General features: G+C 37.2%; 1 protein-coding gene across 4 annotated transcripts in view; it reads right to left on the bottom strand.

The window, feature by feature from the left end:
• The window catches only part of LOC129780622 (ras guanine nucleotide exchange factor B), a 212,261-nt gene that overhangs the window by 110,129 nt on the left and 74,411 nt on the right, over positions 1-27,721 (bottom strand). For 2 of the 4 annotated variants that reach the window (XM_055789092.1, XM_055789091.1), the window contains one exon: positions 26,326-26,360. The exons of the other annotated variants lie outside the window; for them this stretch is intronic. The gene's annotated coding sequence lies outside the window, so the exon portion shown is untranslated. The remainder of the gene's footprint in view (positions 1-26,325; positions 26,361-27,721) is intronic. 4 annotated transcript variants of the gene reach the window in all.

Raw genomic sequence — 27,721 nt, 5'->3', positions numbered from 1 at the left:
GAGGAACTTCGCCGCCTCAACGTCTCAACGTCATTTTCATTAGCACTTAGTTTAGGTTTCTATATCAAATAACACGCCTTGAATGCATTCTGAGTGGCAAGCTCTAGAATACGCATGACCACGGTGCAAGACGGAAGAAATTTATTTGATGAAAAATTACCTCGACCAGAACGAGAATTTAACCCGAACTTCGGCATGTTAGGTTTGACGCTAAACACTCGGCCACGGGAGCACCTTATAACATTAAATGAGCCTAAAAATAACAGAAAATGTGCTACTCCCTCACACTGGTATATTATTTGTATAATATATATGCTATAGCAATACAAGAGCAATATGATCAAGCGAAACAAGAGACATTTGCAAATAAGCACGCATTCCAGTTTTTCGCATACTTTGCCACATACACGGCCCAGACCGAGAAGGATATAGATTCACGCTCTCCTTTTTACCCTATAGAAAACACTTTCCAACCTAATTTTATAATGAGGTGTAATATTATCACGCATTTATGCAACAGCACCAGTTGCTATATGGATAGTGTGGTCGTGTAAAACTTTTAGCCAGCCTTGGTTCGATCCCCGTTGATATCATTTGAACTATTTACGATCCCAAAAGAGATGAAAAATGAAAAAGGAAGAGATATCTGCTTCCATACACACAAACCTTTTAAAGCTGTTGAAACATATGCTTTTGTTTGCTCATTTCAGCCTTCAGCACACGAAAAAGCATTTTTTTCTGCCGAAGATAAAATGTTTTCCGCCAACGCTAGTTTGGGTGTAGAAGAGTTGCCATTTCAAACTATTTCTTCTTCGAGCTTCCGAAACTCCATGAATTTTACGTTTCTTGAAAGATTGGCATCCCAGATCATGTCTGAGCACTTAATGCATTGTCGATTTCGAAACATTGAGATCAGCGACTCTTTCTTTCTGAAGATGAGAAGTGAGTTTATGAGTACGTAATGCAACCCACACATCGAGCGAGTAAATTTTGATTTCCAATGAGCCAAAATCATGAGCGTCGCCTTTTTATTCGACTGAAAACAACGTAGTCATTTCAACGTTGTTTTCAGTCGAATAAAAAGGCGACGCTCATGATTTCATCGGTCATAACGGTTTTGTGTTTCAATTTTTTATGTAATTGTTCGATATTGAGACAAAAGAAAGCAACACTACCCATCCTCGGCTCTACTAAATCGTTCTGAAATGACTTGAGTGCCATTTGAACGAATTTTCTCAAAGGCAGGGCATGTTTGCAGTCAAAGACGGAATAGACTTTCATCAGATATTATCGCAAAGATCATGTTTATAAACTAAAATACGCAATAATAATTATTGTGAAGGATCTTTTTTAGGGAAAACCTAGAATAAAGTATGCTATTCTATGCACTAATTATTGTTTTCTACGTCTTTCCTTCTTTACATATCAATCGCTGGTCGCTTCTTGAAAAAAGGCCATCGAGGCGCTCGTATGAGCCGGCTCGTTTCATTGAACACAAGATTCTGAGCCGCTTTCTCACTGAAATGAACCGTTTTGCCCATCTCTAGTTCAAGAACATTGAAAAAAAAACTGAGGCTTCTCCACAGAAAATTGAAAAAGCGCGAACGCATGGTGTTTTATTTACCCGACCATGCAATTTTATAAGCAACAATTTTTTTTCAGAAATGATCGAGCTAATAAAAGAGTTGTCGTGAAAGCATTTCGAATCACACAACTCATGTGACCATTCCGATTGAGACGGAACATTTCAATTAGCAGACAAAAAGAGCACTTAATTATGTTTTACTTTTTATGGCCCCCCGCTTTAAAGCAAAAGATTTCAACAGTTGTTTACAAACTCGTAACAGATTAAGTTTTCCAACTAGCGGACCGATCCGGACCGGCCTAATCCATCATCAGCCGGGAGGCGCAGATGAGATGCCGACCACTTAGTATCGAGCGGCGTTTTTCGTCGCCCTTCGCACGTAGGAGGCCCGAGACGACAAGGATGACACGTTCACGGTTGGACTGCTTTCTACTCTAAAATTAAATAACATTTTAATCTGTGCGTTGCGTGGCACATTCTCTCATCGAGGCGAGTTGCTGCTGCTGCTAAGATTCCGGTACTCCTCCGAGAAGTTTTTGCTCCGTGACGATGGGCACACCAAACATCGTAGCACTATTAGGACACTGCCCGGCCGCCAGAATTGCCAGAGAAAGTACCCTGCTGCAAATAATCAATCACCTCAAATGGACTGCGGAGAGCAGACGAATTCTTCACCACCAGTCCAATCCGGATTCCCTTTACCGAACGCGCGCTCCACAGCTTTGACCCCGCATCCCATCAGCAGTAGCCAATTTAGCGTCAGCGAAATTAATTTGGCACGTATCAGCTGCAAATTCATTCGCGAAATATTTGCCGCTCCGACTGCATAATGTGGCCATTTATTTGAGGAAGTCAACCATGGGTGGTTATGCGTGTGTGCGTTTTAGTTCTCGCCTTTCACAAGTGGTTCCTCAACCGTTGCCTCTTAGAAGTTCTAAAGTGGGAGGGTAAGAGCCGTCGAACAAGTGCTTCTTAATTCATCTCGGAATCCGTCGTCCTTCTGCCGCCCTACTCCCCCTCCCAATTCAGATCCCAGTATGTTCGGAGATGGAAACTGGGGCGATGAAGTTAAGCGAAATGTTAAATATTTCAACCGTGCCCTGGTGTACACGAAGGTGCTCGTCTCGTATATTTGGTTTTCGAATTGTTTATGGGAATCCCGCTTCCTTGGAGCGATACAGCTTCACTTAGACTTCTGAGGTAGAATGTATTACATAAATCTGCAATTTGCTGAATTTGCAATTAAGATAGGGCCGAAAACAATTTTCAACAAATAATATAACATTCTTCAAGCGAGTTTAATATAATGTTTCGTCATAGTGCAATTCGAAATGAAATCTTCCAAAAAATGCAGATTTTAAAAACATGTATTTGAGATTCGAATGAAAGTTTGTATTTCGAAATATGAGTTTTCCATAGCAATTGGAAATTTTTTGACTCAAGCGTAACTTTTGAAAAGGGCGTATCGATTTTAGTAGGAGAAATATTTGATAATTTATATCTAAAAAACTATGAGTCGTACCGAAATAGTGCCTTAGAAAGAGTTATAGCGTAATGATGTATAAACATGAAAAAATATACACTGAGAAAAAAAAATTAGTACTCTTTTTTTTAATACACAAAAAAAAACTTATTATTATTTTTTAATTTTTTTTATTTTTTAATATAAAATAGAAGTCATGTATAAAATTGAAAAAATGGGTCCAAAATGGTAAAACTATTTTGACGAACTTTGTGGAACATCGAATTTTTATGAATTTTCTAAACTTCGAACTTCGAATTTTTATATGTTAACAATCATTTTTAGCCACAAATTATGATTCTGATGTGATTTAAAACAAAAAAGCTCATTATAAATCTCCTTCTAAATGTAGCCATTTTCGAGATATTGAAAAAAATATTTTTAATTTATTGTCTTTTTTATAGTAAATATTCCCTTTTAATATATTTGTCGTGTTATACCGTCATGTTCATGAAATTTTATGAATTTGCTTATAATTTCCAACAACTTTTCCAAATACATCATTATGGTAAAAATATATGTTTAGGAGTTACGTTGAAAAACATTTGAAGACATGTGGGTTAACACAAAACTTTTAACATATTATTCGTGTTACGCAATCAAAACACGAATAGTAGAATTGAAATCCCAACAACAAATACACCTTGTTGATTCAACCGGACGTTATGGTACAAATATAATTAACTTGTTTACGTTATGCCTAGATTATACCTGAAGTCAGGTATCTCTAAGCTACCTCTGTATAGGTATATAAAGTCAGGTATCTTTAAGCTACCTCTGTACAGGTATATAAAGTCAGGTACCTTTAAGGTACCTCTGTAATGTATATAAAGTTACTCATATTCAAACATCGTTCATCAGTCGAACAATCTTCCTTATAGAGTGAATAACAGTATACCACAATGGACTACAATTTTTTTTCTTGTTGTAGACCGTTTCCGAAAAACGTTTCTTAACCGTGTCAATGATTGAGAAACTTAAGTCAATGGGATGCAATATCCTTTTAGATACATCTTTAAAAATTTGTGGATCATGCCGTTTATCTGTATACTCTTCCAAACCAAAGCAGTGTAATACTGAGGAGCAGATCAGTACAGCAGTAGGAAATAGAAGAAGTACTATCAATAGTTTCAGCCGAGCGTACAACATTGAGCTATTCAACAAGGGAATCGCCGGTATTAACGTTTCACCAATAATGACGAAAAGACTTGGACAGGCAAGTTACCCCGAACAAAAATTTAAAGAAATTTCTAAAGGTATTGAAAGAAATCTATTTTCCTTTTCACATGAAGAAGACGAAGAATCGAACTTCAAACAAAAGGCAAAAGAGTTTGATGAGATTATCAATCAGCACAAAGAGAAATTTGACCACACAGAGACAACAAGATCAGAAAAAGTTAGAATTTCAACAGTTTTGCCTAAGTCTTGGTCCGTGCAAAAAATGGAAGAAGAATTTGGCGTTAATAAATATATGGCAATTCAAGCCAAAAAAACTGGCAAATGAAAAAGGTGTACTGTCGATACCACATAGCAAATATGGATCAAGTTTAAGTGAAGATGCTAAAAATCATGTTTCGGAATTTTATAATGACGACGATATCAGTCGATCATTACCTGGAGAAAGAGACTATGTTTCTGTAGCCAAAGATGGGAAGCGTCAACACATCCAAAAAAGGTTATTAATAACATCATTGCGGGAAACTTTCAACAGATTTATGGAACTCAATCCAAATTGCAAAATTGGATTTAGCTCTTTTGCATCAATGCGTCCGAAGCATTGCAAATTGCTGAGTAGTTCAGGAAATCATAACGTTTGTGTTTGTACATTCCATGAAAATGTAAATCTTATGCTTCATAGTTTCAAAAAATATTCCTTTAACATTGAATGCAAAGAATATAAGGAAAAATACTATGTAACATATCAAATAGATCAAAATACTGTTACCTTCGTGAATGTAAAAAATGCCCAACAATGGACGAGTTGGGAAACTCTAGTTTCTAGATGAGCTTCAGGAACGCAATTTTATTGAAATCACTTATGCACAATGGATTTCTACTGATCGATGCGACATAGAAACTCTTGTAAACCCGGTGGAAGAATTTGTATCGTATTTTGCGAAAAAATAGAAAAATTACTTACTCATGATTACATTAAAACACAACAGTCCACATTTCTTAACAATATAAAAACTAATTTGCAAGAAAATGAGGTTGTTGTGATTTGCGATTTTTCCGAAAATTATTCATTTGTGCTTCAAGAAAGTCATCAAAGTCATCACTGGAACAATGATCTAGCAACAATCCATCCATTCGTTGTTTATTATAGAGATGAAAAAGGTTCTCTGGCAAATTTAGGCTTTGTAGTTATATCTGAAGTTTTAAGTCATGACACAATAGCTGTGCAAGTATTTCTTTCTAAATTGGTAACATTTTTGAAACAACAAATGCAGATAAAAAGAATAAAATGTGATGCAATGGTACATGTGAATGGTGGTACATTAAAACGGATGGCAACAAGAGCTAGTTTGGCTAGGCAGCATGAACATCCGATTACGAGTGCAAAAACGTTATTTGACTGGACTAGCAAGCGAAAAGAAGAAACACACCAAAAATTGTCATTTTCATACATGTCACAAGAAGAATATGATCAGGGTGTGGAAAAGTTGAGTAGCATGTATGATAACACCAAACAAATTTCAGGTACCCAAAAGTATCATTCTTTTGTACCTATATCCGAGAATGAAGTAGAAGCAAAGTTGTACTCTAACGACAATGCAGCAAATTATCATAATGTGTATAGAAATATAAGAAAATAATGAAAAAATTAAATTATATACAACAAAATTGTTAGTTGATAAAAATAAATGCTAAAAATTCTAGTATTATTATTAGAATCTCTTAAACTCCGATAAATATAGGAATTGTTTGACCAAATTGTAGAGATTTATATTTTTTCCTTTTATAAAGGTTGTGTTCTGTTGGCGCAACATGTATAACATGTTAAAAGTTTGTATTAAGATAAAAAAAAACATTTTTTAATATCGCTACGTTTTATATTAACCCACATGTGTTCAAATGATTTTCAACGTAAGCCCTAAACATATATTTTTACCATGATGATGTATTTGGAAAAGTTGTTGGGAATTATAACCAAAATTAATAAAATTTCATGAACATGACGGTATAACACGACAAACATATTAAAAGGGAATATTTACTATAAAAAAGACAATAAATTAGAAATATGTTTTAAAATATCTCGAGAATGGTTGCATTTAGAAGGAGATTTATAATGAGCTTTTTTGTTTTAAATCACATCAGGAATCTTAATTTGTGGCTAAAAATGATTGTTAACATACAAAAATTCGAAGTTTCGAAAATTCATAAAAATTCGATGTTTGGTTCGTCAAAAATAGTTTTACCATCTTGGACCTATTTTTTAAATTTTCTACATGACTTCCATTTTATATGAAAAAATAAAAAAAAATTAAAAAATATATATTTTAGATATTACAAATTAAAGTTTTTTTTTGTAAATAAAAAAAGAGTACTAATTTTTTTTTCTCAGTGCATATTTTTTTCATGTTTAGACATCAATACTCTATAACTCTTTCTAAGACACTATTTCGGTACGACTCATAGTTTTTGAGTTATAAATTATCAATGATTTCTCCTACTAAAATCAATATGCCCTTTTCAAAAGTTACGCTTGAGTCAAAAAAAATCCCAATTGCTGTGGAAAACTCATATTTCCTTCAACCCAAACGGAATACAAAAATTCGAATCAAAAATACTCATGTTTTGTCATTTGTCGATTTCATTTGGCATTGCTCCATATAATCTGTCGAATAACATGCCGAACTTTATCTAAGGTGACAATTACGAAGCATTGCTTACATTAAAGGGTGTGTCCCATCAAATTGCATCACGGAAAAAACGCTGTAGAAATTTAATTATTAGGAATTATATCTTCAGCTTTCGCTTATAATCAGATAAGAGTGTATAGATCACGTTGGCCATGCTTCACTGTCAATTTTTCGTAAACTTGGAAAAATGTCGTCGAACGAAAAAGAGCGTCGTGAATTAATCTTGTGCACTCATTTCGAGAATCCGGAGTTGTCACATCGGGACATCGGTAAGATGCTGGGAATCGTCCAATCCACGGTCAGCAGAGTACTAAAACGATACTTCGAGAACCTAACCATCGACCGGAAGGTGAAGAACGGCAAAAATGGATGCTCCGTCAGTGAAAAAAATCACAAGCGCGTAGTTAAGCAGTTTAGACGTGATCCGAGAAGTTCGGTCCGGGATGTCGCCAATAAGCTGAATTTGTCAAGTTCATTCGTCCAGCGGACCAATCAGCGGGAGGGCCTGCGTACATACAAGGTTCAGAAGGCTCCTAACCGCGACGAAAGGCAAAACATGGTAGGGAAGACGCGAGCCCGGAAGCTGTACACCGAAATGCTGACGAAGCCGCATTGCCTGGTAATGGACGACGAAACCTACGTCAAAGCGGACTTTCGTCAGCTGCCGGGCCTGTTGTTCTTCTCCGCAGAGGACAAATTCAGCGTTCCGGAGGATATTCGCAAGCAGAAACTATCCAAGTTTGCCAAAAAGTACATGGTGTGGCAAGCGATCTGCTCTTGCGGAAAGCGGAGCGCCCCCTTCGTGATGACCGGCACGGTAAACGGGCAGGTTTACCTTAAGGAGTGCCTACAGAAGCGCTTACTACCACTATTGAAGCAGCACGAGGGCCCGACCATCTTCTGGCCGGATCTCGCTTCGTGCCACTATTTAAAGGACGTGTTGGAGTGGTACGAAGCCAACGGGGTCACCTTCGTGCCAAAGGAAATGAACCCGCCCAACGCGCCGGAGCTTCGCCCAATAGAGAAATATTGGGCGATTATGAAGCAGGCCCTCCGGAAGAACCCAAAAGTTGTCAAATCGGAGGCGGACTTCAAGAGAAAATGGATTCCTGTTCAAAAAAAAAACTACAACCTGATGTTGTACAGAACCTTATGGACGAGGTAAAGAGGAAGGTGCGAGCATATGGGCTTGGGCTCGAAGTATGAATAAAAAGAAAATGCCAAAAGTTGTTTCATAGTTTTTATTTTACTGTCTAAAATTTTCAAAAGGATCGGTCTACTGGGCGAATTTCTACAGCGTTTTTTCCCTGATGCAATTTGATGTGAAACACCCTTTATTTTCTCGGCACTTAAGCCTTTCAGACATATGATTGCCCTATTTTGCCTTGATCATCTTATTTTTCCTTTATCAATATTCCTACATTCCTCGTCAGGACACACTCGTTAGTTGGCAGCGCATGTGGAGTGAAGATGAGTTCGGTCGTTGGTTACACACGATTATCCCTAAGGTCTCGACGAGTGCATGGTTCAAGGGATTGAATGTAGGTCGTGATTTCATTCGCGTGATATCTCGGCTTATGTCCAATCACTACAACCTAAACGCGCATCTCTATCGCATTGGGCTCGCAGCAAACAATCTTTGTGATTGTGGCGATGGCTACCACGACATCGAGCATGTTGTCTGGTCGTGTATCCGGTTCCATGCTGCTCGCTCTCAGCTCTCTAGAGCACTGAGAGCACAAGGCAGAAAATCGGATATCCCCGTCCGGGATATCTTAGGTAGCCGGGATCCTGGTCTTCTGCTTCATCTATACCTGTTCTTCAGAAACGCCGATGTCAACGTTTAATGATGTTTCCTTCGTTGTGTCCCCGTTTCATATCCCTCCTATCCGATCGATAAACTTTTACATAGTCGCGGCAATACATACACACACTCTTTACAGATGCACGGGCCGAAGGTTGTGCAGTCCACTGATCATTCAACAAGAGCCAAAGGTTGTACCGCTCATGACAACTCTACACGAACTGATGATTGCGCCGGCTAGTGACCATTCTATCCTGGATTCCTCGAGTCGAGAAAGACGCACCACGCTAGATATGGGGTACAGACTAGGGAGCGTTGCTGATTAATGGTCAGCTGCATCCTAATAGGAAGTAGCCCGTGTCGGGCACACGTATAGAGCATCGAAGACTGCAACATACCAATTATGAGAACACTTGTAATACTAACCTCGAGCCAACCGCGAGTAATCGGTTACATATTACTAACATAGTTGTAAGACAAAAATTGTCAAAATATTGGACTCCCGGCCCCGTCAGGCTAACGCCACATGTGCCTTAATAAAACATATATTTTGGAAAAAAAAAAAAATCAATATTTTGCACTGATGTTCCGTCAATACTCCCTGTTACATAGGTTTAAAGGAGCCAGAATCTTAACTATATTTTTACTAAAATATATCAACATGTTTCCTTTATTCTATGGTTAATAAAAAAGGGAATCGATTACTCGCGGTCGACTCGAGTTTAGAAAGGTGACACATTTATGTTTATACTTGGTTGAACTAATTTTTATCTTCAGGACATTGAAAGCATAAGCCGAAAATGTTCATTCATTTAACAACCTCGAAGTTTTTCATGATTATCTATATGAAAACCTTTAAACCAGCCCGTGGGCAACATAATATGATTCATGAGTCAAGATCATGTCATGATCATGTGAAGTCAAAACCGTGTATGGTTCAAGTTGCGACCATTTGGTAACTAAATGGGTTAAATAAAATAAAGATATATGTTTTGCGTATTGGGAAGACGAAACGTTTGCAACGTAAAATGTCGTATTAAATAGAGCTCACAAACTGTGCAGAATCATATAGTGTTGTGTTTACAAAAAAAAAGGCTGCAGAGTGGTTTTTTTATTAAAATGACCGACCTGGTAGTATACTTCTTATCCTCTTGATTCACATCGATTCGAGAGTATGAGAGTTTTCGCGATTGACATTGACGTTGGATCACCTTATCTTCAGTGCTTTTGACATAGGATTACGTACGTCGGGAACATATTAAATGCCGTAGGACAATACAGTGACAGTTGAAAAGAGGGCCATTGACCTTTTTTTGATTGCGTAAAGTGTAGGAAAGGAGGAAAATTCACGAGGTTAAATTTATGAAAACCGGCATTAAAAAATGGAAGGCTAGTCTAGGAGGAGCACAACAGTAAAAATGGATCGCATTCCATTCCTGTCGAACTCCTCCGGGACGGCTCAACCGATAATCATGAAATGATACACAAAAATCTTGGTATGGATGAGAATAGGACTGTATATTAGGTTGGTTGGGGAAAAAGTAATCCATTACTTTTGAGTGAAATTCAAAACTATTTTTAATATGCTTCGGATTGTCCGATGTGGGTCAAATATGCACCGTTTTGTTGTAAACTTTGTTTCCATTCTTATGCAGGCTACACAATGTCTCTATCATAGAGATCTTGGTCGTGATTGGCGAAAAACTCTAGCAATAGATTTCTACAATATTCTCTTGATTTCAATTTCTTATCACTTTAGAAATGTTTTCAATGCGAGAAAAAAGTGGTCGCTTGGTGCCGGGTCCGGACTATATGGTGAATGAAATAAAACATCCCAATGAAGCTCTCGGAATTGTGTAGCCTTGCGTTGTCCTGATGGAGCACAGAACCTTTTCTGTTTGCCAATTCTGGACGTTTCTGGTCAATCGCTAGCTTCAAACGGTCCATTTTTTGACAGTAGAGATCTTAATTTAGTGTATTGTACTAAAATACAAATTAAAAATCTGGTCCCCATACTATCAATACAAAATGCAACGGATTGAAAAGATTCAAAAAAAAAATTGTGCGATTTGCTCTTCGTATTCTGCCTTGAAGGGATCATTTGAACCTTCCTAGATATGAAGATCGTTGTAACCTCATAAGACTTGAACGGTTATTCTTGCGTCGTGATGTAGCTAAAGCCATATTTATTTCAGATCTACCGCTCTCGAATATCGATTGCTGCGATCTACTCAGTAGCCTTCATATAGACATTCGTCATCATAATTTTCGCTTCCACAACTTTCTTCGCCTCTCAGTTGCTCGAACTAATTATGGTAGAAATGAACCTGTCAATAGTATGTGTAGGATTTTTAATGAATATTACAGTGTTTTTGATTTTAATTTATCTCGCTCAGTCCTCAGAAAATTGTACTCTCGTTTATGTTAATTCATTATTTTGTTACTTTGAAGTGCATTGTAGTTTGTCGTATTATTTTTTGTTTTGTAAACTGGTGTCTAGAATTAAGATAGAATAAACTGTCTCTATGTTAGGATTAAGATTGTGTCATTTGGATTATTGTATTCTGTTGACGCAGAAGTAAGCAGGTTTTATGCCCATTTTGGAAAGAAGGTTTTAGCAAACTAAAATGGACTTTTCCATGCTCCAAAATAAACAAAATAAACAAAAATCAATATTGAAGGAGATAAATGGATCAATGAATACAGAAACAAAGACAAATAAAGGGGTTACAGAAGCAAAGAATAAAGAAGGTAAAGAAAATATAACATGAGATAATATAGAAAATTGAAGAATATTGATTATACAAAGAAGATTTTAAGAATAATTCAAAAAAAAATATATATATATAATATATATTTATAGAGGAAATGAAGCAAAATACAAAAAAACGAAAAAGTGAATAAAAACCAATGAACACAGGAGATAAAATGGAGAATGGGAAGTGGTATTAAAAAGAAAAAGCAAATATGAAGAAAACAAATTTGCACAATTGGTGTATAGATATAATTATATCGATACCACATATTACCTACTGCTTATCTATAACAATAAATGTGTCTATCAAAGCGGCATTTCAATATAATCTAATTATAGTTTCAACGCAAAACGCTATTGAATGTATCGAAGAGCTGGAACACCAGAATAGATCTGCAACTAGGTAAACATGATTCACAGGTATATATAAAAATTTTAAAAAATATATGGAAAATCAAACAATTTAAAGAAAAAAAATTATTTGACTACAGATGAGATGACAAGTTGAAATAAAGGGAATAAACAATCAATGGGATAGAAAAGAGAAATTAAAGACGATAGAAAAAGTATAGTCAAAATATAAGAGAGAATAGAGTGGATACAGGAAAAGTAAAAGAAAGAACAAAATATAAAATAAATAAAGATGATAAAGAGTAAAATTAGGATGGACAAAGCAATGATCCAAAAAAGATCAAAGAATCAAAGAGAAGAAAGTAAATGATAGAACAAATAAATTAAAATATATGATAAAATAGGTTAATTATAGTAAAAAATTATAGTAAAAAAACAATGCATAAAAAAGAATATAGGCATACTAGGATATCGGGGGATAAAGTGAAAACATTTCAAGTTCAAAGAACGGAAGAAAGAATTGAACACAAAAGGGATAAAAAAATAAACGAAGTTTAAATCGAATAATAGAGCAAAAGAAGGAAAAGAAAAAAATAAGAGGAATAAAGAAATAGAAAGGGATATATACATGAAATCGAATCAAGTCACTAACGGAAAAAGTACTGCGAACTTTGGGCCGGGAAGTCAGAGTAGTCAGAGTCAGAGTAACGGGCTAAGCCGTACGGAGTCATAAGTCAAAACCGGCCGAGTCGGAACGGCATTCTGTGACCCAGAAGCAAATGCTGAAAGTGATGTAGAATGATTTTTTTCCGGCGAAGTGGAACGTAATAAAATTATGTTTTATGGGAAATTTTTCTCATTAAATTATCTTTTGTAGTATTTTCATCGCCATCCGAAAATTGTCCATTTTTTAAATGCAAGCGTTATAGGCGCAGATCGTATTTCATTATTTTATTTATTTATTCATTTATTTATTTATTTATTTGTTCATCAAAGCAAATATAAAGAGAAAAAGTATGAAGAAATGAATAATTGATACAAAATAGGAAGAATGGAATAAATCAAAGAAAAAAAACAAGAGAGATTACAAAATAAACTGAAAGTATGGTGAAGATAATAAAAAAATGAGTAATATATTTCAAGATGTAATGAATAGCGTGGATAGATATAAACATATAGGGTCCCAAAAGAACAAATGAAAGAAGTTAGAGAGAATAAAAGAAGAAAAAAAATAAGCAAAGATAAACATATGACATTGGTCATTTAAGCAAATTGAGCATACTTGAAATCTAAAAAAAAATACAATAGAACCCCGATTATCCGCGGAATATGGTCTGGCTAGCTTACCGCGAATGAAGAAAATCGAGGATAACGGACTAAAAATGAATTCCAAACACGAAAAAAAGATATTTCAGCATGAAAAATATGTTTTGTCAATACAGAAATCATCAACTCATTCTTCTACCAGGTCGTGCACACCAGTGATGAGATAATGTGAAAGTCATGACCAAAACAAAAGTGCATGAGCCTATCATTCACTGACAAGTTCGGGGAAGGCCTATAGCTTTACTATGGAGCTTGCTTTCGCGGATATTCCGCACCACGGATCATCGGAGTACGGAGATAATCTTAATTCAATGAAAAACATTGGGATTCTCTACCTTCCGAGCAAAGTAACGATATGATGGAGAACGACTTCGTGAACCAAATTTCACACGTCTTATTAATTGCACAACAAATCTGGTTTCTCAAATTATTGTTTTATTCTTGGGGTTCCATTGTACTTTTTAAAAAGGGTCAAATTTTTTTTTATTAATTTTGACATAAAATTCTAATTCTAAAACTATAAGACCTGTAATATTTTGGTCAAAAACTGAAATGTAGGAAAAATAAAAAAAGGGAATGTAATTAAAAATAGTACATTAATTTTTTATGAAAAATACTATTTTGTTCTATTACGCTGAAAACTAATTTATTTTAAAAGTTAAAATTAATTTATCTCAAAAACGTATTTTTTAAAAATTCTAAAAAACAGGAAGTGGGTTATATCTGTGGTATAACCGCAAAGGTAACGTAGGACTATCGATGATTTAGTGATCATTTGTTTTTAGTTGCATCTGAATCAATTCTGAATGAATGAATAAATGAATATTTGGGGGATTTCGAAAACGAGAGCGTTTCGTTGAAGGCACTATATTCACCAAAATAGGGATCGTAGTATTATATGGATAGAAAACATAATAAACTCTTTCGCTTGAATGTAATTTTCAACTCCAAAGGAACTGGCAGATTATTTTTCAGCAACGATAACATCTTTCCAGATTCTCCTCGATACTCGAAGCCCACCAATGGTTAATGCAATGGTTAACGGATCGGCTTTCCTGCGCTCCCTCACAGTACCAAACAAACTGAATGCGTTTCAGGTCAGGTCAGGACAGGTAATGAATCCCTCGATCCCTCGCCTTCCAACTCGTCCAGCTCGTCCAGCTCGTTCAGCTCGTTCAGTAACGATGTTGTCTTGTCGATGTCCTCACGAAAAATGAATGCGTTTCACCACCAGGGTATCGCTTTAGTATGCTTTTTGTCCGTGATTGAATCGAGAGAAGGTGTGGTTTACGATGACAATTTGGAAGGCGAATGAACTCTCTGAGTTTGAAACTTTCAGCGAGAGCAATAATCTATTGAAAATTATATAATTTTCGCGATGCAAAACATTTTCCGTTGCGCGCGCATCCAATATTGGATACGAAAATTTTCTACTGATGGGGAAGAATAATCTTCAGAAGCTTTCCTGCTAATTGCACTCGATTGAAAAATCACAAAACTAAATGAATTTGGTCGCAGTGTTATATGGGTAGAAAACATTAAAATAAACTCTATCACTTGAATTATATACCAATATTGAATTATATACAAAATAGAAGTCATGTAGCAAATTCAACAAATGGGCCCAAGATGGTAAAACTATTTTTGACGAACTTTGTGGAACATCGAATTTTTAGGAATATTCTAAACTTCGAGTTTTTGTATGTTAGTCATTTTTAATCGCAAATTATGAATCCTGATGTGATTTGAAACAAAAAAGGTTATTATCAATCTCCTTCTAAATGTAGCCATTCTCGAAATATTAAAAAAAATATTTGTAATTTATTGTCTTTTTAATAGTAAATAGGCCCTTCAAATATGTTTGTCGTGTTATACCATCATGTTCATGAGATTTCATGAATTCGCTTATAATTTCCAACAACTTTTCCAAATACATCGTTATGGTAAAGACATATGTCTAGGAGTTACGTAACGAAACATTCGAAGACATGTGGGTAATACAAAACGTAGCGAAACTAAAAAATCTTTTTTATCTTAATACAAACTTCAATCAATCAAAAATTATATATTGTATTATAAATAAAATTATTGTTGGAAATTATAAGAAAATTCATAAAATTCATAAATGAATAAATATCTCGAGAATGGTTGCATTTAGAAGGAGATTGATAATAACATTTTTTGTTTCAAATCACATCAGAATTCATAATTTGTGGCTAAGAATGATTGCTAACATACAAAAATTCGAAGTTTCGAAAATTCCTAAAAATTCGATGTTCCACAAATTTTGTCAAAAATAGTTTTACCATCTTGGGCCCCTTATTTAAAATTTTCTACATAACTTCTATTTTATATGAAATTTTTTAAAAAAATTCATAAATATTCAAAAAAAAAATTCATCAAGTTCATAAAATTTCATGAACATGACATTATACCGTTATACGACAAACATATTAAAAGGGATTATTTACTGTAATAAAGACAATAAATTAGAAATATTTTTTTCAAACATGCATGACTTCTATTTTGTATGAAAATTTTTTTTTTAAAATTAAAAAATATGTATTTTGGATTGAATTTTTATTTTGTAAATAAAAAAAAAATACTAATTTTTTTTCGCAGTGTACATTTTTTCATATTCAACCATACTCTATAACTCTTTCTAAGACACTATTTCGGTACGACTCATCGTTTTTGAGATATAAATTATCAAAGATTTCTCTTACTCAAATCGATACGCCCTTTTCAAAATGTACGCTTGAGTCAAAAAATTCCCAATTGCTGTGGAAAACTCATATTTCCTCTAACCCAAATACACACTTTCATTGGAATCAAAAATACTCATGTTTTGTCATTTGTCGATTTCATTTGGAATTGCTGATACTTGGAAATATTATCTGAGCCAAGTCAATAACAAATCCAATTCACCTAATTACCTAGTTTAAATTTGATTCCCAGAACGTTCCAGAAGGATTTTTCAGTACAGAGATAATCTTAATTCAATGAAAACATTGGGATTCTCAAAGTAAAACCACTTTCTAAGCAATGAAAAACGACTTCGCGAACCAAATTTCACACGTGTTATTAATTGCACAGCAAATCTGATTTCTTAAATGCTTGTTTTATTCTTGTACCGTCGTTACGACTCTGCTGATAATTTGTAATAATAAACAAAAAAAAAGATAGGTTAAGAAGAGACAAGATTGGTACATTATCACAGAAAGTGTGGACCCTCCAACTCATGCAATTGGAGGCAAAACCATCCAAACATTGCTCTGTGATCAACTTGACTATTCCACGTTTCATCCCTTTTCATGCATTATTTCCGTTTGATTTGAATTAGAATTTCAAAGAAGCATGCTAAAATCGCCAATCGAACCTAGTGAGATGAACGGGAAAACAGGGCGTGCAGCAGAGGGGGGTGGAAAGAGTTCAGCTATGACACATCGCAGCAGCAGCAGCACACAAAAGTACCCACGTAACCATGTTAATTTCGGCCTCAAATTCTCCGTATTTTTAGACATTCACTGCCGAGGCGCATCGTTTGGTAGGTTCTTTTTTGTTTTGTTTCTCAAAACCGTCTTCTCATTGCACGAGATGGACAAGACTCATACGCGAGAGCAAGAGGATGAGAACCAGCAGCAGAAAAAGCAAACAGATCCAACTCGACCGAAAGGGTAATTGCGTACAGTCTTTTTTCTGTCTCCTTCTTCAACGTTGTCTTCGTCTCTGTAGCTCATCTTGGCATGCAAAGATTTGGTTCGATCAATAAACATCACGAGGACAAAAATTAAGCTAAAAATGTTAAAGTTTGTACAAGTAATTGGTGGTTTTTTTTTTGTTCGTTTAACTGTATTCGTTTTACAGCGAATGACTTTGCGCAGAGACATGTTCAGCACGAGCGCAAATGATAGTGAAGGTGTGAATAAAACCTTTTAGCGAGCATCACATGTTTTATTGTATAATATTATCAAACAAAATTGTACTCGATTACCAAGTTTTCCCCTTCCAGTGGATTTGTTTTCAAGCCACAATCGAACGCATGTCGTTATCATCGTCTAGCATTAATGTGCTAATTTAAATAAACTATTAGTGCAGTCGATTGAATTGCCATAATCAGCTCGGACGTTAATCAAAGTTCGCGGCAATGTGCGTGTCAACCGTATCAATTTTCAGTCCGCCTAGCCAAGAAGCTGACTGACACTTGACGTCTGTGTGCACATAACCTTGCATAGTATCGAGACACCGTGACAGATTCTTTCACTTCCCACTGATACGACACTGTCGAAAATATCTCCCGTCCGCGCTAGAGGCGGAGGTTAAAATTAATCCGAACCTACACCTCGCGATATATTTACCACTATCAAGCCATCACATCATTCCGCGTCCTATCATTTTCGCGATGACGCTCGATTACCAACACGACAGGCGATCTGCTGATCTGATGCTGCACGCTTTCTTCCGCGAATACCCCCTGGTTTTTGCAGCGTTGTGTATCTCTGTTTTGCTCAGACTACAGCATCGCGGATGTTTGGGCGTTTTTTCTTCTCGCTCTAACGCACTGCAGTCAGCTAAATCAGCTCGAAACTATCCCTTAACAATGAAAAGATGTCAGTTGCTGCGGCGTATGCCATCAAAAATCCATTTAAGAGGTTTAGTGATACAGATGCGGATTACAGTTTAATCCAGACCAGTAATTGAATTCCGAATCTACTTCTGTATCTGGTCATTATTATTACAAAAATAAATGTTCGCTCGATTAATGGAATAATGGAAAAACATATTAGGCTGTCAAAAAAGTCATGCGGTATTTTTTTTTTGAATTTTCATTTGTTCATAAAATTAGTTACAATCATCTGTTTTAAGTCAAAATGCGCCGTTTTGTTCGATGACTTGTTCCCAACGAGATGCCAACTTCATAATACCCCTGTTATAGAAGCTCGCTTCCTTATTGGCAAAAAACTCGGATAGCCAATTTTCACAGGCCTCTTTTGTGGCTAGCTTCTGACTACCTAGCTCGTTCGCCATGGACAAAAACAGGTGGTAGTCACTTGGTGCAAGGTCCGGACTATACGGCAGATGCAAAAGAACCTCCCATCCGAGCTCCCGGAGCTTCTGGCGCGTCACCAAAGAAGTGTGTGGCCTGGCGTTGTCCTGATGGAAGACAATGCGGCCTCTGTTTATCAAAGATGGCCTCTTCTTCATGAGTGCTACCTTCAAGCGGTCCAGTTGTTGGCAGTACAGGTCCGAATTGAGCGTTTGGCCATAGGGAAGCAGCTCATAATAGATTATTCCTTGACAATCCCACCAAACACACAGCACAACCTTCCTGGCCGTTAATGAGGGCTTGGCCACCGTCTGAGCCGCTTCAGCGGGCTTCGACCACGACCGTTTGCGCTTCACGTTGTCGTAAGTGACCCACTTTTCATCGCCAGTCACCATCCGCTTCAGAAACGGGTCGATTTTGTTGCGATTCAGCAGCGATTCACATGCGTCGATACGGTCAAAGATGTTTTTTTGCGTCAACGTGTGTGGCACCCATACATCGAGCTTCTTTGTGAATCCAAGCTTCTTCAAATGGTTAATAACGGTTTGATGACTTATCCCCAGCTCTTGGCCGATGCTACGGCTGCTACTATGCCGGTCTTTCTCGGCTAATTCAGCGATTTTGTCGCAATTTTCGACGACAGGCCTTCCGGAGCGTGGCGCATCTTCGACGACCTCTACACCAGAACGAAAACGTTGAAACCATCGTTGTGCGGTGGAAATGGAAACTGTATCGGGTCCATAAACTGCACAAATTTTATTGGCAGCTTGAGATGCATTTTTGCCTTTGTCATAGTAGTACTGTAAAATATGTCTGATTTTCTCTTTATTTTGCTCCATATTTGCGACACTATAACTCACGAACGACTTAACCAAACAAAACAAGCGCGCAAAAATACCTTTCCAACAAGCTATAGTATGACTCAATACAATGAATACAACTAGAACTACGCGCTTACAACGGCGCCTCGCGGAAATACCGCAGGACTTTTTTGACAGCGTAATATATTAATAAATCGATTATTGTAAAACTCCCCAACGATTAATTCATAATCGACTAAATGAAAATAAAATAGACATCTCTAGTCATATGTTGACGATGCGGTCGGATCGTGGACATCACTCTTCATTTCAGATTTTTGGATATTTGGATCATCGATTTTTTTTTATTTTAGAATTTTATAACTTCTCATTCATTTTCGAAATTCAGTTTCAGATTTTTTAACTATATTTTAGATATTGATGTTATTATTTTTTTTTGTGTTTTTTCATTTTATATGTTCTAGATTTTAAAGATCTAGATCGTGGCAAAGCCATCAATTTTATTTCATTTAATTTTTTTAATTGGATTCCAGAATTTAGCAAAAACGGTTTTGTGATTCTGGATTTTCCAGTTATTTTTGGTATTGCAATTCATAATTTACGATTTTATATTTTTATATTATTAGATTTAAGAATTTAAATTTTTTGAGTTTTAGATTTTGAAATGAAATTTTTTTCAAAATTTAGATTTTATATTTTTAGATTACAAGGCGGACCCGATTATATATATAGTCCGAAATGTTTGGACCATATCGAATTCTGTAAATAACAGAAAAGAAGAAGATATTGAAGAAGAGCTTAATTTCTGATTCTGAGAAATCTCCTTCCTTACATAAAATATATATTTACAGAGTGCCAGGCAGCTGAAACTGGATCATATTTCATGAAAAAAAAACATTTACGATTACGCTTATGGTATAACGAATCTCATCAGTTACAGAGTTTTGTGAACTTTTCTTGTTTTGGTCTGTTTGTCGTAAACTTCAGCCCTTATTCAAAAAGTACGCTACTCAGAACGATTCTGTTGGTACAGGATACAGTTTGGAAAGATTTAAATTAGTGGATTTGGAATGTGAAAAACTTGGAAGTTACTGGTTTCTATAGCGTTATTGTTCATTTTATCCCAAAAATGCATAATAAATTTGATTGTTTCTACCGACCAAATTAAAGCTCTCTTACCACTCTACAACTCGTCCTTTGACACTCAACTCCTATCTTGTTGATTGTTGATTTTGAACAATTCTTGGTTAGTCTTCAATTATAATCTTCAAAAATAAGGTCTTTTACTCCACCGTACTTAAAATAGTCAATTATCTTTATATCATCTTTATAACATACTAGCTGACCCGGCAAACTTCGTCCAGCCCAAAATTTGTTTTTTGTTATCAATACCTACAAACATTCACGTTTTCTTACTAAGCGCACGTTCATGAGTCCAATCGCAGAACTGTTCATTGATTGATCTTCTAATCGACCCCGTTGAATTTACCTTTTACTAAAAAAAATCCTATTACTTCTACCAAAACTCATCATTATAATATCAGATTATTTTCAGACACAATTCTCGTTCAAGATTCTTCAACTACTTGCAAATAACATGTTTCTCCGTTACATGGAATAAATGTTTGATACAGAAAATATGATAGAGTAAAGACCGACCCCTCCCCTCTTCTACCCCATAGAGCGAGGGAAGGAGTGTCTATTCACCATAGAAACGTTTCGTGCCTCCTAAAATCTTCGCATGCCGAATTTAGCTCCATTTGCTTGATTAGTTTTCGAGTTATGCAGAAATTTGTTTTCCATTTGTATGACAGCCCACCCTAAGAGGGGTGGAGTGTCGAACCACCATAGAAACATTTATTGCACCCTAAAACCTCCACATGCCAAATTTGGTTTCGTTCGCTTGATTAGTTCTCGAGTTATGCAGAAATTTGTGTTTCATTTGTATGACAGCACCCCCCTTAGAGAGGGGGGAGGAGTATCTAACCACGATAGAATCGTTTAGATGCAGAAATTTGTGTTCCATTTGTATGGCAGCCCCCCTAAGAGAAGGAGCAGGAGTATCTAGCCACCGTAAAAACATTTATTGCACCCTAAAACATTCACATGCCAAATTTCGTTACGTTTGCTTGATTAGTTTTCGAGTTATGCAGAAATTTGTTTTCCATTTGTATGAACCAACCTTACCCCCTCTCTGAGGGCATGGGAGCTGCCATATAAATGGAACATAAACTTCTGCATAACTCGAGAATTAATCAAGAAAATGGAGCCAAATTTGGGATGTGAGGGTTTTTGGGTACGAGAAATGTTTCTATGATGGTATGACACCCCTTCCTCCTCTGGAAAGGAGAGGGAGCCCCATCTAAATAATGCATATATTTCAACCAAACATGTTCCAAACAAACATGACAATTGAAAATTTTCGGAAAACTCTGAAGGAAAATGGGGAAATTCAAAAATTCAATTCTCTTGCGTTCTACAATTACATATTGATAAGCGTTGTTAGTCCATTTGATGTTTGCGGTAACGAAATTGATCTTCTTTCGGAAGTGGAAATGGATTTTAATGTGATAAAACGCACTCCTATATCGTCTTCTATCTATCTATATAAATAAAAATGGATCGCCGAATGTGTTGATAAGAGCAAAACTCGAGAAAGGTATTGTTTGATTTAGGGCTGTCTTCATTACATCATACTTTCTGTATCAAGCATTTATTCCATGTAACGGAGAAACATGTTATTTGCGAGTGGGTGAAAAATCTTGCACGAGAATTGTGTCTGAAAATAATCTGATATTATAATGTGGAGTTTTGGCAGAAATACAGAATTTTTATAGTAAAAAATTATTTTAAAGGGTAAATCAGAAGATCAGTCAATGAACAGTACTGCGATTGGACCCATGAACTTGCGCTTAGTAAAAAAACGTGGATGTGATAACGAGAAATAAATTTTGGGCGGGACGAAGTTTGCCGGGTTAGCTAGTAGTAAAAAAAAATTATTCTAAAATCGGGTCCGCCCTGTGTTAAATTTCATATATTTGTTTTTTTAAATAGTTATTTTCTATTTTTTTGGATTTAAGACTTTTGATTTTTTTCATTTTTGGCTTTGACATTTTTGAATTTAAGAACCATTGGTTATAGATTTTTGGATTCTAGGTTCATGATTTTTTTTTATTTCTCAGATTATTGGATTTTAGATATATGAGTATGTTTTTTAATTTCATTGTAAGAATCGAAAATTTTAGGATTTTTTTGAATTTTGTATTTTTATATTTTCAACTTTTGGGTTTTTCTTGATTTTTTTTCAATTTTTGGATCCTAGAATTTTGTAATTTATAATTCACAATATAAGATCTTTAGATTTTTTTGAATTTTCGATTTATATTTTTAAAATTGGTGATTTTAAAAAATTTAGGATTTTTTGAATAAACATGTATATTCATTTTTTTTTTATTTGGATTTTTGATTTTTGAATTTCAGATTTAACATTTCTTAGATTATTGAATTTTAGATTTTTGAACTGAAGGTTTTTAGATTTTAGATTCTTTGATTAATAATTTTAAATTTCAGAGTATAGATTTTTGAATTTGAGATTTTTTGATAATAGAAATACATTTTAGAATTTCAGATTTTTGAAATTGAGATTTTGGGATTTTAGATTTGTGAGTTTTAGGTATTGACGAACTCGACTGGCCATTGGCAGCAACATCTCAGATTGCAGTGAAACGTTGTGGGTGTAAAGGCATTGTTCATTTACGCAACTTTGCATACTTGATATATTAGAAAAAAAAATCTCTACTACTTTTTTAAAAGGGCCAATTGTTTTCTTAATGTATTGCTCAAAATTATGAATCCAAAAATATTATACGTAAAAAAAATCTGGTAAAAGGATGAAATGTAGTAAATTGCTCAAATGCTCATAAAAAATACCAAAAAATATTTAGAAAAAATTACACTGAAAAAAAAATACTTTAAAAATTGATATAAATTTTTCTCTAAAACTTATTTTTTTAAATACCTATAAACATTAACTTAAACTTAAAACTTTGTTAAAAACACTGTATCGCAATCCTGAATTTAAACAAAATTAGGATAAGTTTTAATTTTTTTTTGTCAAAAAACTTTTTTCCTGTAAAAGTGATAATCTTCCGATGTATGGCTGACTTGTTAGAAATTGTAAGAGCTATTCGTATATTTTTTGAGAGTTAAATAAAAACAGTTTTTGAGAAAAATGAATTTCAATTTTCAAAAAAAAAATTTTAATGTAATTTAAAAAAAATGGTACTTTGTTATGAAAATCAAACTCAAACTGGAGCCCAACTCTAGGATCCTCAAATGAGAGAATCTTCGAGATGGGGGTGAGTGGAGGGTAAAAAAAAATGTCGCCAAGTTGCTGTGATCGTGCGGCCTACTGAACATCGCCAGCTGGGAGCGCACCAGCTGACGGAAAAACTCGACACACTGGTACAGCAATTGAGCGTCCTAACAAAACGGCTGAAACGTTACTCTGACTCTGCGAAGCGCCAACAACAAAATCGGATGTTCAGAGATAACGAAAAGGCGTTGTACGACCACATTAGCGACGAGAAGCCCGACTACCGCGAAGGTTTGCCAGATATTAGCGATGTGACGAACTTCTGGGCTGGTATTTGGGAGACCCCAGTACAACATCGCGACGGGCAAATGTGGTTAAGACGGGAGGAGGAGAGTTATGGTGAAATTGGAGGGATGCCAGCTATTATCGTCGAAGAAAACGATGTCCGCGAAGCCTCGCGGTACCTGAGGAACTGGGTAGCACCGGGCCCCGATGGTGTTCAGAACTTCTGGCGCAAGATGCTGACCGTCGCACATCAAAAGATAGCTGAGTGCTTCAACAAGGTGCTACGTGACCCACACAACCTCCCTGAATTCGCCACCCGTGGCGTCACATTCCTCCTCCTGAAAGACAGCAACACATTGAACCCATCAAAGTACAGACCGATAACGTGCCTATCGAGTCTGTACAAGATATTAAGCAGCATCATAACCGCCAAAGTTTCTGCTCACTGCGAACAATATCACATCATCGCAGAAGAGCAGAAAGGATGCAGGAAAAATACGCATGGCTGCAAAGACCAGGCCATCATCGACGCAGCCATAGTCGGCCAGGCGGTATATAACCAGCGGAACCTAAGCATGGCCTACATCGATTAAAGGAAGGCTTATGACTCCATACGTCACTCGTTTCTCGTCCGGGTATTGGAGCTCTACAAAATTGATCCCGTCGTCGTTAGGTTCCTGCAGCATGCGATGAAGCAGTGGAGCACGTCTCTGCACCTTAGTGATGGGTAAAATGTGTTGCAGTCCAGAACGCTGCAGATAAAGAGGGGGATATTCCAAGGCGACTCTTTCAGTCGCTTTGGTTTTGTCTGGCACTGAACCCCCTCAGTAGAACGCTCAATAGGAACGGATATGACCCACGCTCAATAGGAAGTGACCCATACCTTCTACATGGACGATCTCAAGGTCTACGCTGATTCACGTCAGCGTCTAGGTGTAGCTATCCGGGTTGTCGAAAATATAAGCAGGGACATCTGCATGGAGTTCAGCCTCGACAAGTGCCGCTGTGTCCATCTGCTAAAAGGACAACTCACCGAATCCGGAGGCTACGAGGTCTATGACGGAGAGTTGATAAGAGACATGGTTCGTGGCGAATCCTATAAATATCTTGGATTCCGACAGCTCACCTGGATTCGCCACTCCGATATCAAGACGGAGCTGAGAGACAAGTTCTTGAGTCGAGTGAACTGTGTCCTGAGGACTTTCCTCAACGCGGGGAACAAGGTACGCGCGATCAACACATTCGCGGTTCCCCTGCTGACCTTCAGTTTTGGTGTAGTCAAATGGAGCAAAACTGACCTAGAGGACCTTGAGAGGAGGATGAGGAAAGCATTCAAAGAGGCCGGAATGCACCATCCTCAATCGGCACTGGAGAGAGTTTCACTACCACGCAGAGAAGGGGGACTTGGAATAGTCCACATATCTGCACTGTGCGTTGCCCAGGTACGACAACTGCGCGAGTACTTCGCAGAACGCGCCAACCAAAACGCGCTATACCGCTAACGGAGGATACAGCGCTCTGCACTTGGCGCAAGCGGAGTACCAACTCAACTGCAATCTGCAGACAGTGGAGGAGAAGATTGCAGCTTGGAAACAGAAGGCAGTGCATGGTGCCCACCCCTATCAACTGGACCGGCCGCACGTCGACAAGGCCGCATCTAATCTGTGGCTAACGCGTGGTGAACTCTCTTCAGTAGTAGAAGCCGACATGATAGCCATCCAGGACAGGATAATGCCGACGAGAAACTGCAGGCGGTACGTCTGGCATCGAGACGTTGATGACATTTGCCGGATGTGCCATCAACCAGGTGAAAACATAGAGCACATTATGGGAGGCTGTCCCGTTTTGGCCAACGCAGCCTACACCGAGCACCACAACAACGTGGCCCGTATTGTAAATCGACAACTGGCGCTCTAATGTGCTCTACTGGAAGACAACGTACCAAACTACCGGTACCTGCCTGCCCCTGTCCTGGAAAATGACCGTTTCAAGCTGTACTGGGATCGCACTGTTCTGACCGACCTCTCGATCCACCACAACCGCCCAGATATAATGGTTTACGACAAGAGCGACCACAAAGTCACCATCTTCGATGTCGCTATTCCACTGAACCAGAATCTGTAGGAGACCCACCATTGGCCGTGGAGCTCAAGGAACTGTGGGGGCTAAGGGAGGTCCCAAGAAATGTTTCAGTCGTTTTCTCTGGAACTGGAACTGTCCCGAAGACATTTCTGGAAGCGCTAAAGGTGTTGAACATCGAGAAGGAATTGGCCGGCATCCAAAAGTCGGTCATCCTTAGCACCTGCGCGATTGTCCGACAATTTCTCGGTCAGGACTGAAACAGCACGAGCATGCAGACACGTGCATTCCGCAGAGCCTAGTCCCCCTTTGGCATTCAGAAGCCCGGGGGCAGGTGAAAATTCTGGCTAGGTTCGCCTAGTTAAGAAGTGAGATAAGTCTGCCAAAAAAAATACAAATATTGAGAGGGAAATCTATCTGCTATCAGCTAACTGCTCTCTGATTTAACAAAAAAAAACAGGATAAGGATCACACAAGGGAACAAAGAGCCTCACTAATAATCATAAATCTCAAAACCCTATATATTCATGATTTACGACAAAAATAACAGAAAAATGAAAAACACTTACCAGAACTCGCCACGCTTAAGAGCAAAGTAACAGAACTGTAAATAAATCAAGAATGGAGAAATTTTAGCTCATTCATCAGAGGATTGTTGAGCTTAACGAGAATGATCCGAAGTAATAGGATGATTATTCAAACAAACAACATACAAATTGAACATTTATCCTCTCCACTGTAGGTTTTTCTAGTCTTAAGCGAATTTAGTATGAGTAGATTGCATTGTTATTTGGGAGATTTTGCTGAAAAGAAGCCTGTTCTACCATAGATGATATCAATTCCATAGATTAGAAAAACAAACAACTCAATGATATTTGAGCGTTCTCGCTACCTTCTAACACACTTCGTTCGGTATGCAAAGTTACGAAGAAACCATCCTGTGTACCCATCTTCACACCTTTGCAGCATCAAGCTAGCGTTCGTGGGAGTAGATTTGTTTCACAAAAAATAACTCTATGTGTGATTTCATCTCGCCTGAGCAACCCCGGTGGTGAACACAAAACATTCCAAGAGCTTTTGCTTTCCGTCTAACTGAACCATGTCGATCACACCGCTCCCTTCCCTCATTCCAACCGTAGGCAGCCACCGACTCGGCGTTCGGTGCTCTTCCTATTTACCACCGCCCCCCGAACCGACCAATCAACCAAAAGTCAAGCAAAACCATCGCCTCGAACAAACAAATCCGTAGCACACCGGTGTGGTATGCATGCATCTTGTCACACATCAACCCCCACCTTACTACCCAAGATCTGCGACTCAAAAATACTCGAACCCGACACAGAGAGGATTGTTGGAATAGTGTTCACCTCCGCCACCACGAAAACTACTATTGTGCTGAGAGGGAGAGGGGACGCGACGCGCCGTGACTTCTTCCCATCTCTGACAGATGTCGGAAAGCATGTGATCTAGATGTTCCGAAAATAAAATCTCGCCAAACAACAAAACCAATGCCCAAGCAAATGCTAAGCGGCGATAAAGCATGATCTGACGCTTCGAGATTCGGTTGTATACCTTTTTTTGTGTTTTGTGTCCTTTCGAAATGCGGGTCATTTCATGCCGTTTTGCGAAGGTGCCTTTTGGTCAGGTTTGCCGTCAAAACCGGATGCTTCAAGTTGCTGTGTCGCTCCTATGTTTACCCTAGGTTATTTCATTATCAGAAATCATATTATATTCTGTAAGTAACTCAGATCATAGACACAAATGCGTTATAATTGTGTGTTGATAATGTTCTTATTCATAAGTTCGAACACGAGGTATGACTTCCTGGGTTTTCTGCTACTACTACCTTATTCAAAGTATGCTCCATTGGAAGCCACAACATTGGCCAATCTTTCAGGCAATACACGTATTCCGCGCTGGTAGAAATCTGGTTGTTTTGAAGCGATTCAGTTATCAAGATATCGG

This window comes from Toxorhynchites rutilus, chromosome 3 (genome assembly GCF_029784135.1).
Source record: "Toxorhynchites rutilus septentrionalis strain SRP chromosome 3, ASM2978413v1, whole genome shotgun sequence".
NCBI classification, from domain to species: Eukaryota; Metazoa; Arthropoda; class Insecta; order Diptera; family Culicidae; genus Toxorhynchites; species Toxorhynchites rutilus.
The sequence above is the reverse complement of the archived record's forward strand: the minus strand, read 5'-3'. Positions and strand labels throughout refer to the sequence as shown.